Source organism: Manis javanica, chromosome 4, assembly GCF_040802235.1.
Source record: "Manis javanica isolate MJ-LG chromosome 4, MJ_LKY, whole genome shotgun sequence".
Lineage (NCBI taxonomy): Eukaryota > Metazoa > Chordata > Mammalia > Pholidota > Manidae > Manis > Manis javanica.
Window position 1 is genome coordinate 48005948 of NC_133159.1, and position 13546 is coordinate 48019493.

Genomic DNA, 13546 nt, shown 5'->3' on the forward strand with positions numbered 1-13546 from the left:
AGGCACTTCCTTCATGTATTTTGGAGAAAGTTTGGCCTGACTTACAAGGAAACCCCTTAATTGTCCCTTAAAAGTAGAATTGCGTCATTGTGGATAAGACATGGTGTTCAAATAGCTCCCTGGGGGCTGGACTCTTGGAAACTCAGCAGGACTTTAATTGTAAGCAGACAATTTGTTTTGGATTGTATGTAGAGCATGAAAATATAACTGCTATAGGATCTAACAATCTATAAGAGGATTAAAGTCTAGTATTTCTCTGTGGCTTTACTTTTCAGTCCTAGGCATATTTGCAAGCCATGAGCTTACCATCTAAGGTTATTCTGTGTCTTTTAGAAAATCTCAAGTGTATTATTAGATCCTAGCACCCTGAAGGGCCATGTCAGTCTTGTTCACTCCTGTATCACTGGTGCCTAACATTATTGCTGAGATCCATCTGTGCCCAATAGATGTACTACTGTATTTCATCAATTCTAAGATATAATCTTTTTTATAGTTTAACAGATCTAAAATTAGAAGACCTTATAGAGTCAGCTAGATTAATAGGTTAATAGATTAATCAGCTTTTCCTTTCTCAATTGTACACGAAATTATGATGCCTGTGGCAATTGATGCTATCTTAGATTCAGTGGAATGTGGAATGCTGAGTGCCTCTGGTGAGCCATATTCTATATCAAGTCCTTCATACACTATTCATTACGCCATGTAATAACTACTCTTTAAGGCAGGTATTATTATTTCCACTTGACAGATAAGGCTCATAGTGCAGTTAATTGCCTAGAGTCACAATTTCTGCTTGGAAAAACAGAGTTGGCCTCAAACACAAGTCTGATTCCAAAGCCTATAATCTTCCCATTATATTGTGCTGTCTCCCAGTGGAGAGTTAAGATCAACATATATTAAAATAAAACTATATGTTAAAATCTAGGATGCTTCACTGCAATTTTAACTTTCTCTACCCTGATTGTCCTGGATTCAAGCAATGACTTTGATCCCAAGGAGCTCTCAAAAGTGATCAATACATGTGAATTTGGTTGATTCTGAGTGACAGAGTGACAGAAACTTTTCCCAAACCATGGTAAGCCAGTGTGGAATTTGTTGGAAGCATTCATGGATATCTCACAGCTCCAAGGCTAGGCGAAGGTTGAGTACAGTTGGGGTTCAGGAACCATTCAAACCAGGGACTCCAATGCTGATGGGGCACAATCTTGTCTCTGTTTCTCTCTGAGTACAGCTTCATTTTTCTTTGATTGAAGGCCCATGTTTTCCACAAAGCAAAACCATGGCCCTGGATGGCTCCAGAGTGCTACTTCTTAGAGCTTCAGCTACATGAGACAAGTCAATACAACTTTTGCTAACCCAAACTTTAAAATCCCAGAGAATGGACTCCGGTCCTACAGGAACTGGCTGAGTGAACTTGGGGAAAAGCAGGGCAAGTCCCAGGAAACAGCAGTGGTAGGCAGAAAACCCCTAAATGCCTGATCTGGTGCAGACACCACATTTAGAGACCTCAGAGAGGAAGCACAAAAATATTTCCAGCTGGGGAGATTGGTGGGAGTTGGTATTCAAGGTGGCCCTTGAAGGAGAGCTATGATTTGAGCATATGGAGATGTGAGGGGAGGGCTTTCCAGGTGGGGAAACAGCATGACCCATACATAGTCTAGTTAGGAGCAGACCATCTAAGAGCACAAACACATAACTGTAAATTAAAATTGGTGACATGGAGGAAAATACATAAGAAGATGTGAGAAAGGAGATTTTGAGAAATGAGGGGCAGCTTCTTTGAAAAACATTGAGTAGTGATCAGAAGGATGAGTGACAATAACAAAATGAAGACCAGGGATGCTGGAAGGGACGATTCTAGGCAAAAGCAAACATATGCAAAAGATCCTGTGGTGGAGGACAATGGCAAGTTTGTGGAAGGACAAGCTGCTTCCGATCTTCTTCTGGGTCTCAGTTAATGCCCACAAGAACCCTTTGTGTTAATTTAATCTGGTCAATTACAGGCTTAAAGCTCTCCTACTACTTCCTATCATCTAGAGCAGCAATTCCCCACTCTGTTAGCCCAGAGAACTGTATCACCAGTGGTTTACAGGGTGCTTGAGATCGTGGCCCCTCCCCCACTGGACCACGCATCCTCCTCCATTTACTCCAGGGTGCCATTCAAAACCCAAAATACAATCGTTTTCTATGTGTACCATGATGAGACAGAAGCTGGGGAACCCTGAAGAGAATAAAATGAAAATACCTAGTTTACAACTCAGGTCCCTCTAATTTCACTGCCAGGCACATCCATCACAATGTTCCCATTCACCCTCCAGATATGATAAAAGCATGTGAGGCTTAATGAGGAGTTTGGATAATATATGTCAATTTTCCCCTCCCTCCCCACTTGCATTACGGCAGCATTTGTTTTTCCTGGTTTAATCTTTTTTTATATTATTATTAAGGTATCATTGATATACTCTCTCACGAAGGTTTCACAAGAAAAACAATGTGGTTACTACATTCACCTTTATTTTCGAGTCCCCCCATGCCTCATTGCAGTCCCTGTCCATCAGCATAGTAAGATGCCACAGAGTCACTACTTGTCTTCTCTGAGCTACACTGTCTTCCCCATGCCCCCCCGCCAACACCATGTGCACTAATCATGATACCCCTCAATCCCCTTCTCCCTCCCTCCCCACGCGACCCCCCACCACCCCTCCCCTTTGGTAACCACTAGTCCCTTCTTGGAGTCTGTGAGTCTGCTGCTATTTTGTTCCTTCAGTTTTGCTTTGTTGTTACAGTCCACAAATGAGGGAAATCATTTGGCACTTGTCTTTCTCTGCCTGGCTTATTTCACTGAGCATAATACCCTCTAGCTCCATCCATGTTGTTGCAAATGGTAGGATTTGTTTCTTTCTTATGGCTGAGTAGTATTCCATTGTGTGTATATACCAAATCTTCTTTATCCATTCATCTTAGGGTAGCATTTTTTAAGTGGCTTCATGAAACTGATTCCTTAGGATATAGACTTTTCTCTGCATATTTTTCTTTCCTACATGAGCAGTAACAAATTTTCTTAATATTTCCCCATACTCTTCCCACAAGAGCCCTGCCAAACCAAACCAAACTGTTTCATACTTCTGGGCCTTTGCACTCCTTCCCTCTCCCTGGAACACCCTAACCCCCAGCCCTTGGAATCCTAATGCTGAGGGATATTTATAGGTATTGTGAAAAATAATTAAATATGACTGCCCTGTGAGCAAAGGAGGTTAGGAAGCCCTGGCTGAACAGCGGTAAATGGTGTCTTCAGCACAGGATTGCTCAGAGCTCTTGATATAGTGAGTGGCACTGAGAATTTCTAGGAAATGTAGGTATTTGGTATCCTGGGTTTCCCAAAACTGCTTCAACACAGAGCCACTGTTGGCAGTACGCAGTACATCTGTCACAAGAGGGAAGGTTCCCAAGGTCACATACATGGGAATATGAGGATGTGTGAGACTTGTGTTCATAATGGAGACATTCAGAAGGACTGTAAGAGAGCAGGACAGAGAAGGCACAGGAGTGAAAGCAGGAGAGAGCTCTATACTAATGGAGGTTCCCCTCCAATATCCAGAGATTTGCTAGATTATCCCTATCTAAAGTAATTATTTTTTCCCTTGGCAGAGTCCCCAGAGTTGGGTTGTCGGTAAGGGGTAAAAATAAGCAAACAGAGCTACCTCCTGCCGCTAATCAGGGACCTGATTCATATCCATCCCCAGAGGGTGAGGAGCGTGCCTCTCCCTTTCTGTCAAGGTCCCAGCTGCGGGAAGGATGGTCGGCACTTGCCACTGAAGTGTGGTAATGCCTTCTGCAGCAGTCTTTCCTTTCTTCTCTCAAACAATAGCTCTTCCTGCACTGTCAGGGTTCACTCAAGGAATGAGATTCCAAAGGCAGGTGGCTGTCGGCATCATTACTTGATTATTCTACCAGGGCTGTTTTGACTGTTCCCAAGTCAAAATTAGTGCTTTAATCACTAGAACCAACAATATGCCTATATTAATAATGATGTTATTGGTCATAGTTACCACATATTAAGCATCTTTTATGTCGGGAAAAGTGAAAAACAATGTGCATAGAGTCTTCAAAGAATGGTAGCAAGACTTATGTCTCTTTTGTCCTCATAATTTCCTGACCTGCTTCACCGATTTGGGGTTACATTTTCATTATTTAAAATTAAGATTTGCTTGACCCTGGTTCCACTCTCTCTTTTCGCTTCCTTTCTTCCAATTAAGAATCGCTTTCTGAATTAAAAAACTCAGTACCATCGCTAACACCTCTCAAAGAGAGTGTAAGAGAATTTGGTTCGTGTCTGAGTAGCTTTAATTCCAGTAGCTCTATAGCTTCTGACACTGCTGCGTGGGGTCCTCAATACAGTCTGCGTTCCTGCCTAGTTATCGTCATTCTCACCTCCTGCCTCAGAGGTTCTTACTGGTTTGGAACCTTTCAAAGCTGCAGAGGGGTTTGTTTGTGTGTTTGTTTAAAGAAAGGACAATAACTACTTTCTCAGAGTTATTCTCAGCTAAGGTTGCTACACATCCGTACTCCTAGCTTTCCTCAAAATGTTCCCACCAGCAGAATTATAGGTCACACACTTGACTGAAATGACCTTTTCTTTGAACCACCTAAACACTGAGTGTGAGCCAAGATAACCAGTCCTGAAATTTCCTCATGTGGAGTTTCTTTTCAGCAATCTTTGATGTTCTTTTTGCTAGGAGACTTCAGTTGGGGCCATCTTGAGTCATGGGAAAGGGTGTAATAAAGTTGAACATCTAAAGAAAGTCCAGATCTCAATGCCTTCTGGGTCTCTATGCAAATTTTCCGACTTCCACCCAAGTGGTCCCCTTCTAATATCAAGGGAGCAGCAGCCTCCCAAAGCCAAAAGTAAAATGCTCTCTTACAGAATAACCTCTGGCAATGGGTGCCACTTGCCTTCAGTTTGCATAACTACAAAGGGCCACCAAGTGAAGAGATTATTGGTAGATCAAAGCAGGATGACTCCACTAGTTTCCAGACTTTGTCCTAGATAGACAGGCAATTGTTAAATGTCAGTGTATTAAAAATATATATTTTTGGACCCACCTACTCAGGAACCCCACTACTTTTACTACTGTCCTTTCTCTGCTTGGTTTGCTGGATCTTCCTCTTTTTCCTATGCTTTAAATGTGAGCTCATACCCTCTGTTTTTCTCTTTCTCTTGGCATCTAAGTACTAGCTCCAAAACGTCCACTAAGTTTGTTACTTTTAAAGTCATATTTCCTTACCAGAGCTCTGTTGGGTACTTGCCAAGACCCTGATGCTTAGATGGCACCAAATACGCTTTTACTGAATAAATTCCCTGTCTCTTAATTACAAAAGATGTCTTTATTTGTATAGCTCCTTTTATTAGAAACTCAGCCTATCTAAAACTGAGCTTTTTTTTCCATAGAGATGGGAAATATGTTTCCTTCTCCTAGTCAGTGGTATCACCAGCTTCTCAACCAAATTTCAAGTCTGGGAGTTATTTTGGTTAATTCCTCCCCTCCACCTGTTGCTCTACTCTGACCAATTTCACCATCTATAAAATAGTTCCTGTCTCAGAGGAATAATAATAGTTCCTGTCTCAGAGGACACTTTTGAGGATTAAAGGAGTTACAATGCAAGAAGAACAGAACAGTACCTAGCATACAGATGGTAATCAGTGCTAACCACTATTTTTTTATATTCTGAAGCCAAAATTACTACTTATGGTGGACTAGGAACTTGTCATAGTTAACTATGGAGATGCAGGGTGGACATCTACCCAAACTGTGGTTCACATGTCAAGAATGATGATGTTACACACACACTAAGAGGGTTATTATAAAAAGTGTACTACTCACATAATGAGGCTTTCTGGGGAGAACAGGGTGGCTTCCAAGCACTTCAAAAATGGTTTGAGAGAGCAGAGACAGGAGACTTGGCTGGGGTTTTGTGGTGGTTGGGGTGAGAGTTTTCATGCATGGTACTTCTCACTGGTACCCAAGGAGGAGTACTGGACTTTCTTATCTGCTTGCCCAGATGTGAGGAAGGAGAAGAAGTATGAAGAGGCTTCAAAACTGTCAGCAGCCAAACATCAGAAACAAAACAATCAAACAAACAAATCAGTCACATCGTTATCACAGAGTTAATAGGCAAACCTCATGCCATCTGCTGCTACCAAATCTTTTCAATTTTCAATTTGAATTCTCTTCAATATGTACCTCTTCCCTCCCATTCTCATGATGCTGAATGAATGAAGGTTCCAATCACTTTTTAACTTCAAGAAGCACAAAATCTCCCTTTCAGCTTTCCCATCTCTATTTCTCTTACCTTCTCTTGCCTAAACTGTCCCCAGCCATCTTTCTGCTAATCTCATAACCCAGATGTGAGCATTTCTTCTTACTGTTACATTCAAAGTGTTTTCCAATGTGACTTTTAAAACAGAGTTCAAAAATTTTTTGACACACTTGCTACAAAGGAGTGGGGTCTGTGTCCCAACCCTTGATTCTGTTTTAAACAATGAGGCATAGCAGGCTTCCCAGACTAGGTCAGTATACGCCAGGCAAATCTACCTGGTTTTCTTGGGATTCTTGCCTGGGAGAAGCTAGCCACCGTCTGAGAAATCTGATCCCCTGAAACCATCATGCTACAGAGGCTAAATATAGGGGCTTCTGTTGATAGCCCAATCTGGCTTCCAGCCAGCAGCCAGCATCAACTGAAGCCATGTGAGTAAGCCATATTGGACATCTTGCTCAATGGATCCTACAGGTGCCTACAACATCAGCAGATACCTGGTTATAAACTTATGAGACATCCAAAGCAAAAACTTTCCAGGAAGTCCTTCCCGGAGTCCTGACCCATGACGTTGTGAGTAAATTAAATGGTTCCTATTTTACATCATTAATTTGAGGGTAATTTGCTATGCAGTAACAATAACTAGAAACTCTCATTTTGGCATTAAAAATTAGGACTGTCAAAGTTTAATTTTAAAAAAGTATAAGCAATTTTAAAGTGAGCACATGCCCAAGAGATTTTTCTCACTCTTAATGAAGAAACCAGTAGATTAGTAAAACTCACTTGAAAAAAACATGAGATGCTAAGTATTTATATGCACAAAAGAAAGAATGTTGGAATGGGACTGCGAGGCTAAACACAAAACCAGTTAGTGTTCACAGACAGTAAAACCATAATCTGTGGGGTTATTTTTCTTCCAAACAAAAACCGTGTGTGTCTGTGCTAGGAAAAAAAAAATCTGTAAGTTATTATGTTTCTTCACAGAATCTGGACCTTAAACAATAGCAAATAATGTACAAAACAATAGAGAATTAAGTAATCCTAGGGTATTAGACCATGCTCCAGCATGATATTGAAATAACACACAGCTAACGTTTTGTCTAAGCTTTCAATAATTTTTCTTAATGAGACTTACCCTCGATTTCACCTTTTCCTAAAGGTCTTTTTAAGGCTGAAGACAACTAAGGCAAAAATGGAGGAGTAAGTAGTGAAACTTTGGTCTCTGACAAACAGTGGGCCGGAGACATTAAGGGGGATATATTCTAGCACCTTCAGACCACATTATGTTATGTATCACCTACCTCTTTCTGTATTGTGGCTGTTATTTAGCAAAATCTGTGGTTTGCCAATAAGATGTGGTTAGAAAGCTTGACTGGATATTTTTCCTTTGGAAATAATGGGATTCTTAATAGTAAAGATTATGTTGGGAAATGTTCTAAACACTGGGTTTTCAGACTCTCTTAAAGTCTTTACCATAGGGTGATGTATTTTATTTAATTAGAAGAAATTTATATGGAAAAACAGAACATACCCTGAACTAGGGATCCTTATTTCAAGCTGCCATTTACTAGCTGAATCACAATCTCCCTGATACCTGGTTTTCTTATCTGCAAATGAGACTAATAACGCATACTTTTCTAACTCAGTGGTAAGGATTATGCTGGGGGATTATGTTGAATTTTGGAAATGGTACAGCTCTGCTCACAAGTAAAGGGGCATTATTACAATAACCTATTTGAAGACACAAATGGTAGAAAGGGAGGAAATGCATTCTAGGCAGATTGCTGTCCATGCAGCCACACCCAACCAGCTGGGCCAGAAGTTTTCAGTGCCGCTGACTACTACCCATGGAATTGCTTCAGTGAACAGGTTGTTTTGACATCTACTAACAGGGACAACTCAGGAAATCCCCTCTTTTCCCTCATAGTGACTCATGAAAGAGACTCAGAAAACCCTAAACGTGGAGGAGTCTCCTGAGTCCTTCACATATGCATCTACTGGGAGCCTGGGCCTCGAAGTACTGGAGGAAGTGTTGCACCAGCCTTTGGATTCACGGAGAATTGGCTTAAACTCTAGCTCTGCCGCTGTGTAGCCACGTGACTACAGGGAAGTGACTTATCCTCTCTGAGTTTCAATACCCTCATCAATAAAGTGTTCAAGAAATTGATGGGAGATTTGAAATTGGAGATGGAAAAAAATCAGAGAGTTCTTCATAGAGTATATAGTCAAGGAAAAGCCCAAACCCCCATTGACAGCAGGATGGATAAATACATGGTGGCATATTCACACAATAGAATATTGTGTGAAAGGAATAAACCACAGCTATATGCACCAGAGTGACTGAATCTTTGTGATATAGTACACATAAATATGTGTGTGTGTGCATACTGCATATCAAAAGACAGGTATAAACATTATAAGAGTAAAGAGGGTTTGGGAAGTGGTTAATTTGGATGGGGACAGAGGGAGAAGGAAAGAAGGCAAATTAGTGGGTAAGTGCCAATGTCCAATGCTAATGCTTCGTGGCAGATTCCACAATATTTGTACAATTAATAATGATGATGAGCATTTACTCATTAACATGATGAAAGTATATCATAAAATATGAATTATAATCAATTCAGTTGTGTACAAAAACGCAGCATAGGCACTCAATAAATACGCCGTCTTGTCTCCTTCCTGAGATTCTTCTTCTGGAAATGTTAAAAAAAGAAAAGAGCAAAGCATTTTCTTTGATGTGCTTTGTTTTCTTCCCATTGTATACACAGTCCTCTGTCCCACACGTCTTTAATTAAAGTTAAAAATTATTGGTATATGCTTAATGGTTTCCATCTTTGGAAACTGTTTTGCTGATACAGTTGTTTGCGTCTCTTCTCTATAATAGTTCTTTCTCACTTCTATATCCCACTCACATTTGTGATATAATAAGGGGAAAATGCAAAAAAGACATTCAAATGATTAAAAAGAAAATGCTCTAGGGCAGACAAGATAAAGTCAAAACCTCAGAGCCCACACATAAGTTCTTTCACTGTCTCACACCAAACTCAAACTCATTCCTTATACGCCTTCATTCCAGTCAAACCGAAAGTCTTGCCATTTGTCCAAAACACTGCAACTGTTAACCTCTGTGTCTACCCTTCTGGAATGCCTTTATCACTTTTTTTTTCCTCTCAGAAAATTCTTACTCTTCTTTCAAAAAACCACACTTAAATGTCACTTTTTCTGTGAAGTTTCCCTAAACACCCCTGGGAGAGTTTGTTCCTACCTCTCCTATACTCCTGTACTCCTATACTCCTATACTCCTGTGTAACTTGAAAAATACCACTATTTTAGCCCTTAACCCAGTTACTGTAATGATTTACTCACATGTCCCCTCACACTCATGAGGATGGACTATACCTACTTCACCCCAGAAGTGTCTGGCACATTACAAACAGGTGAATACAAACTTGTATGAGTGATTGGGTGAAAGAATGCTGTATTAAATATTGTATACCTCCTTTCCTCACTGGCAATTTTTCAGTTGTGGTGTGGTGCTGACTGGAAGTGTTAAAGAAATCAAATGTCCAGTCAGGTAGGTTTCCTGGAGGATTTTATATGGACCCTTTAAGGATCCGAAATATGACAAAGGGGGTTTCTTCTTTGCTGATTCCATCAGTCTCTAGTCGTTACATTCTTGCTCTGCACCCAGAAGATCCATCCCTGTCCTAGTAACAGAGCTCCCACACGTTCCAAAAGGAGGAGATTACCGTCTTGTTGAGAGTTTCACAGGAAACACACAAACACATTTATACACAACTTTGGGTGGCCTGGGAACAATTTACAGAGGGGGAAAGTTGTAAGGTATTTTTATGTCACTCCTATTCAATGAAATACATTCCTTCTTCTGAAAATGTGCACTGATGGAAGGGAAGTTGGTGTAACTGAACTCAAGTTATTGTGAGTGAGACAAGACAGGGAAGTCAGCTAGATGCTATTAGAGTTCCTCTTAAGTGACATGTTCTACCACTCAGGGCTAAGTGTATGTATGTGCAGGTACTGAAGGTCCCCAAGAAAAAAAAGTATGGTGTAGCAACTTAAAGAAAAGCATTTGGAATTAAACTTGTCCTCAAACCTACATTTCACTTGGCCAAATATCCTTGGACAAGTCACTTAACCTTTTTGGTCATTTAGTTTATCATTGATGAAATAGGCAGAAAATAACATTTACCTCATAGGATTGTTACAAGATTAAGATATAAAAACAATCAGCGCATCAGAAGTGTTCAATAAATGGTAGCAATCACTACTATTTAAATTCTCTGAGTTCTGTTTTCTACAAGGAAGAAAAAGGTGAAGGATGAGCAATGTTACCTACTTCCCAGGAGGGTTAAATGAGGAAGCATTTAGTAAAAATATTTGAAATAGTCTTTAACACATGGCCTCAGCATTCAGTAAATATCTGAATCAAGAAAGGAAGAGACCTTAAAGATGAGGAAGTTGATCTAGGATTTCTTAATATTTTTGTCCAGAAGTATATTGGAGACTCTCTTTGTATATACCTAGAAGTATATTTGGAGATGATCTTGAACAGCTATAAATCATTTCACTGAGAAAAATATATATGTGTGTGTGTATATATATATATATATATGTGTGTGTGTGTGTGTGTATGTGTGTGTGTGTATGTATGTAATGTATGTACACATCTTAAAATTCTAATAAAATTGTAGTCACTCTCTGAATTCCATGGGGGGAAAATGGAGTATTTGGAGCCCCAGGTTTAAAATTCCTGATCTAAATAAAAGTATAAAACATAGGTTAGAGAAAATGGGAGCTCTGCTGGTAGATTATTTTTTCATTGGTTTCAGATGAATGAGACTATTATTCATTTTAAAAACTCTTGTTAACTGAGGCAGGCAGAGCCTTAAGTGTAAATTAATAAACTCTTTTGATGGAAGAAACAGGAGACAAATGCAAATACTTAATCTTTGCTCTTCAAAGTTGGAGTGGTTTAGTTTCTGCCCTTTTTGAACATGCTATAGATTTTAATCCCCTTTTGGCCCTTTATTTTGATTAGAGCTAATGGAATTGTTCCTCCCTTATGTCCTCATTTCCATTCCTCAACCTGTCTGGACTTTTGCCTCTAAAGGTTAACATCCCCATGAAGTCATGTAATTCGTCATTACTATTTAGACAGATTTATTCCTAGTTTCTCTCCACAGATGTCTGTAAGCATGCTGAATCCTTCATCCCCAGTTGCCCAGGGGGTTGGATGTTGTATTTACAATATCTAATCCCAAAACTGAAAAATAAGGAACCCTCAAAAACCTCCACAACCTTAGATTTAATCAGAATTGAATGACAATGTGTTTCAAATAATTGTCCCAATTACAGTAAGAACTTCTTCTGAAGTGGACTTGAGCATTGGTCTAGCTACATGTAGAGATGAGCTTTGGTGAACTTAGTTTCGGCCAACTTGTCTGACACTGGAGCATTAAAGTTAGCCTTACACAGTATTTCTGGGTTGGATAAAGTGTGAAAATTCATGGTCACACACATTAAGGTTTAGAAGGATGTCTAAAGGACAGCACTGTTTCTTACCGAGCTTCCCTGTGAGCAGCCTCTCAACAGAGGCCCAGGTAGCTCCTATCCACCAGATAGAAGTGCCTTAGGAGTAGAAACCTCTGCCATTTCTGGCATTCTAGGGAATGCATTTAGGGGACATCCTTGTCACCATCTCTACAGTGGAGTCTCTCTTGTGAAACGGACCTCTTTATAGCGTGTTCCACCTTTGGGTGGAGGGCTTTCTCATATCCAAGAGCCAAAATCTGTATCCCATATTTCTACACCAATTTTTCTCCTTGAGGAGAAACACATCTAATCCCTCTTCCACTTGACATGCAGAAAACTATTTAATTAAGTGCTTCATTTGCTATCCATTGAGCCTTAACTGAACCCCAGACCCTTGGGGTCTCGTGGTGACAAGATAGATCCTGGTTCTCACAGAACTTGTATCTCAGCAGGGAAGAGATTTGATGATAGCTGTGATTATTCTGGTCTACAGACTAACCATCTGCAATTCCATAAACACTGTATGCAGGTCCTTCACCCTCCTGCTCAGCCTCCTTTGAATTTGCTCTTACTGTCCAGGATCCCCACAAAGGGTAGAGCCTAAAATGAATACCAGGAGGAAGGCAGTGGAGAGCAAGGCTTGTCACTACCATCCTAGACCAATTACTTTTCCTCAGGAGTCTCTGAAATCCTCATCATTATCAACCTTGCCTCTGAGTCCCCCAGCTGCACTGTAGGGTAGGGGATGAGGGCAGTGCCTAGACAATCTGACTGATGTGGAATGGGTGTCAGTTTCTCTCTGATCTGGGGCACTCCCATTGCAGAGTAACTTATGAATTGAGCCCCATCCAGAGTTACTTGTGAATCAAAGAGATCTGGCTTTAAGTCTCAGCTCTACCACTTACTAACTTAAACAAGCTGGACCAACTCTATGGTCATGTGACCTGTGCCATCATGGTGGTGAGGAAGGAAACCATGCTCAGAAAGACTCTGAATTTGCTTTAATGCTCTGCTGTTGCCATCTTGAAGTTCGTAGCAATTTCTCACTAACTTAAAATGGGGCCTGGCATTTTAACTGTGCACTAGACCTCACAAATTAGGTAGCTGGTCCTATAAGCAAGTTATTTGACCTTTCTGAGCTTACACTGGAGTGATAAGGATATGTTTTCCACAGCTTCCTGTGAACTTTAGATGACATGGTATATGTTACACACTGTAGTAAGCACCTTCCCCCCAACCAGTGTAAGTCAATTGCATTGTTATTTAGAGTGTACTGTTCTGAACTTAGTATATATGCTGTCAGAATGAGGACTTCTAACTTTCATGTGCCATTACTTACCCTCTTTCATATTTCTTCTAGTCTCCTAACTCAATAATACATGCTTGGGAAGGGAGTTAACCTAGTTTTGTTTTGTTTTGTTTTTCTTACTGGACATCTGATTTCTTTGGTTGAACATGACAAACTCTGTTTCTGGGTAACTAAAGGGAATTTCTGGACTGATTACATGATCTCAAAACAAAAAAAAAATGACAGTAAGACTGGGAAATCAGGCTTGAAAATGAGCAGGAACTTAGCTTCACTTCCAGGTGGAAGAGCTCTGGCAAGGGTGGAATGCATGAACTCCTACCCTTTTCAGTCTTTGTCACTCTGCTGAAGAATCAAATTCCAGAGAGCAAG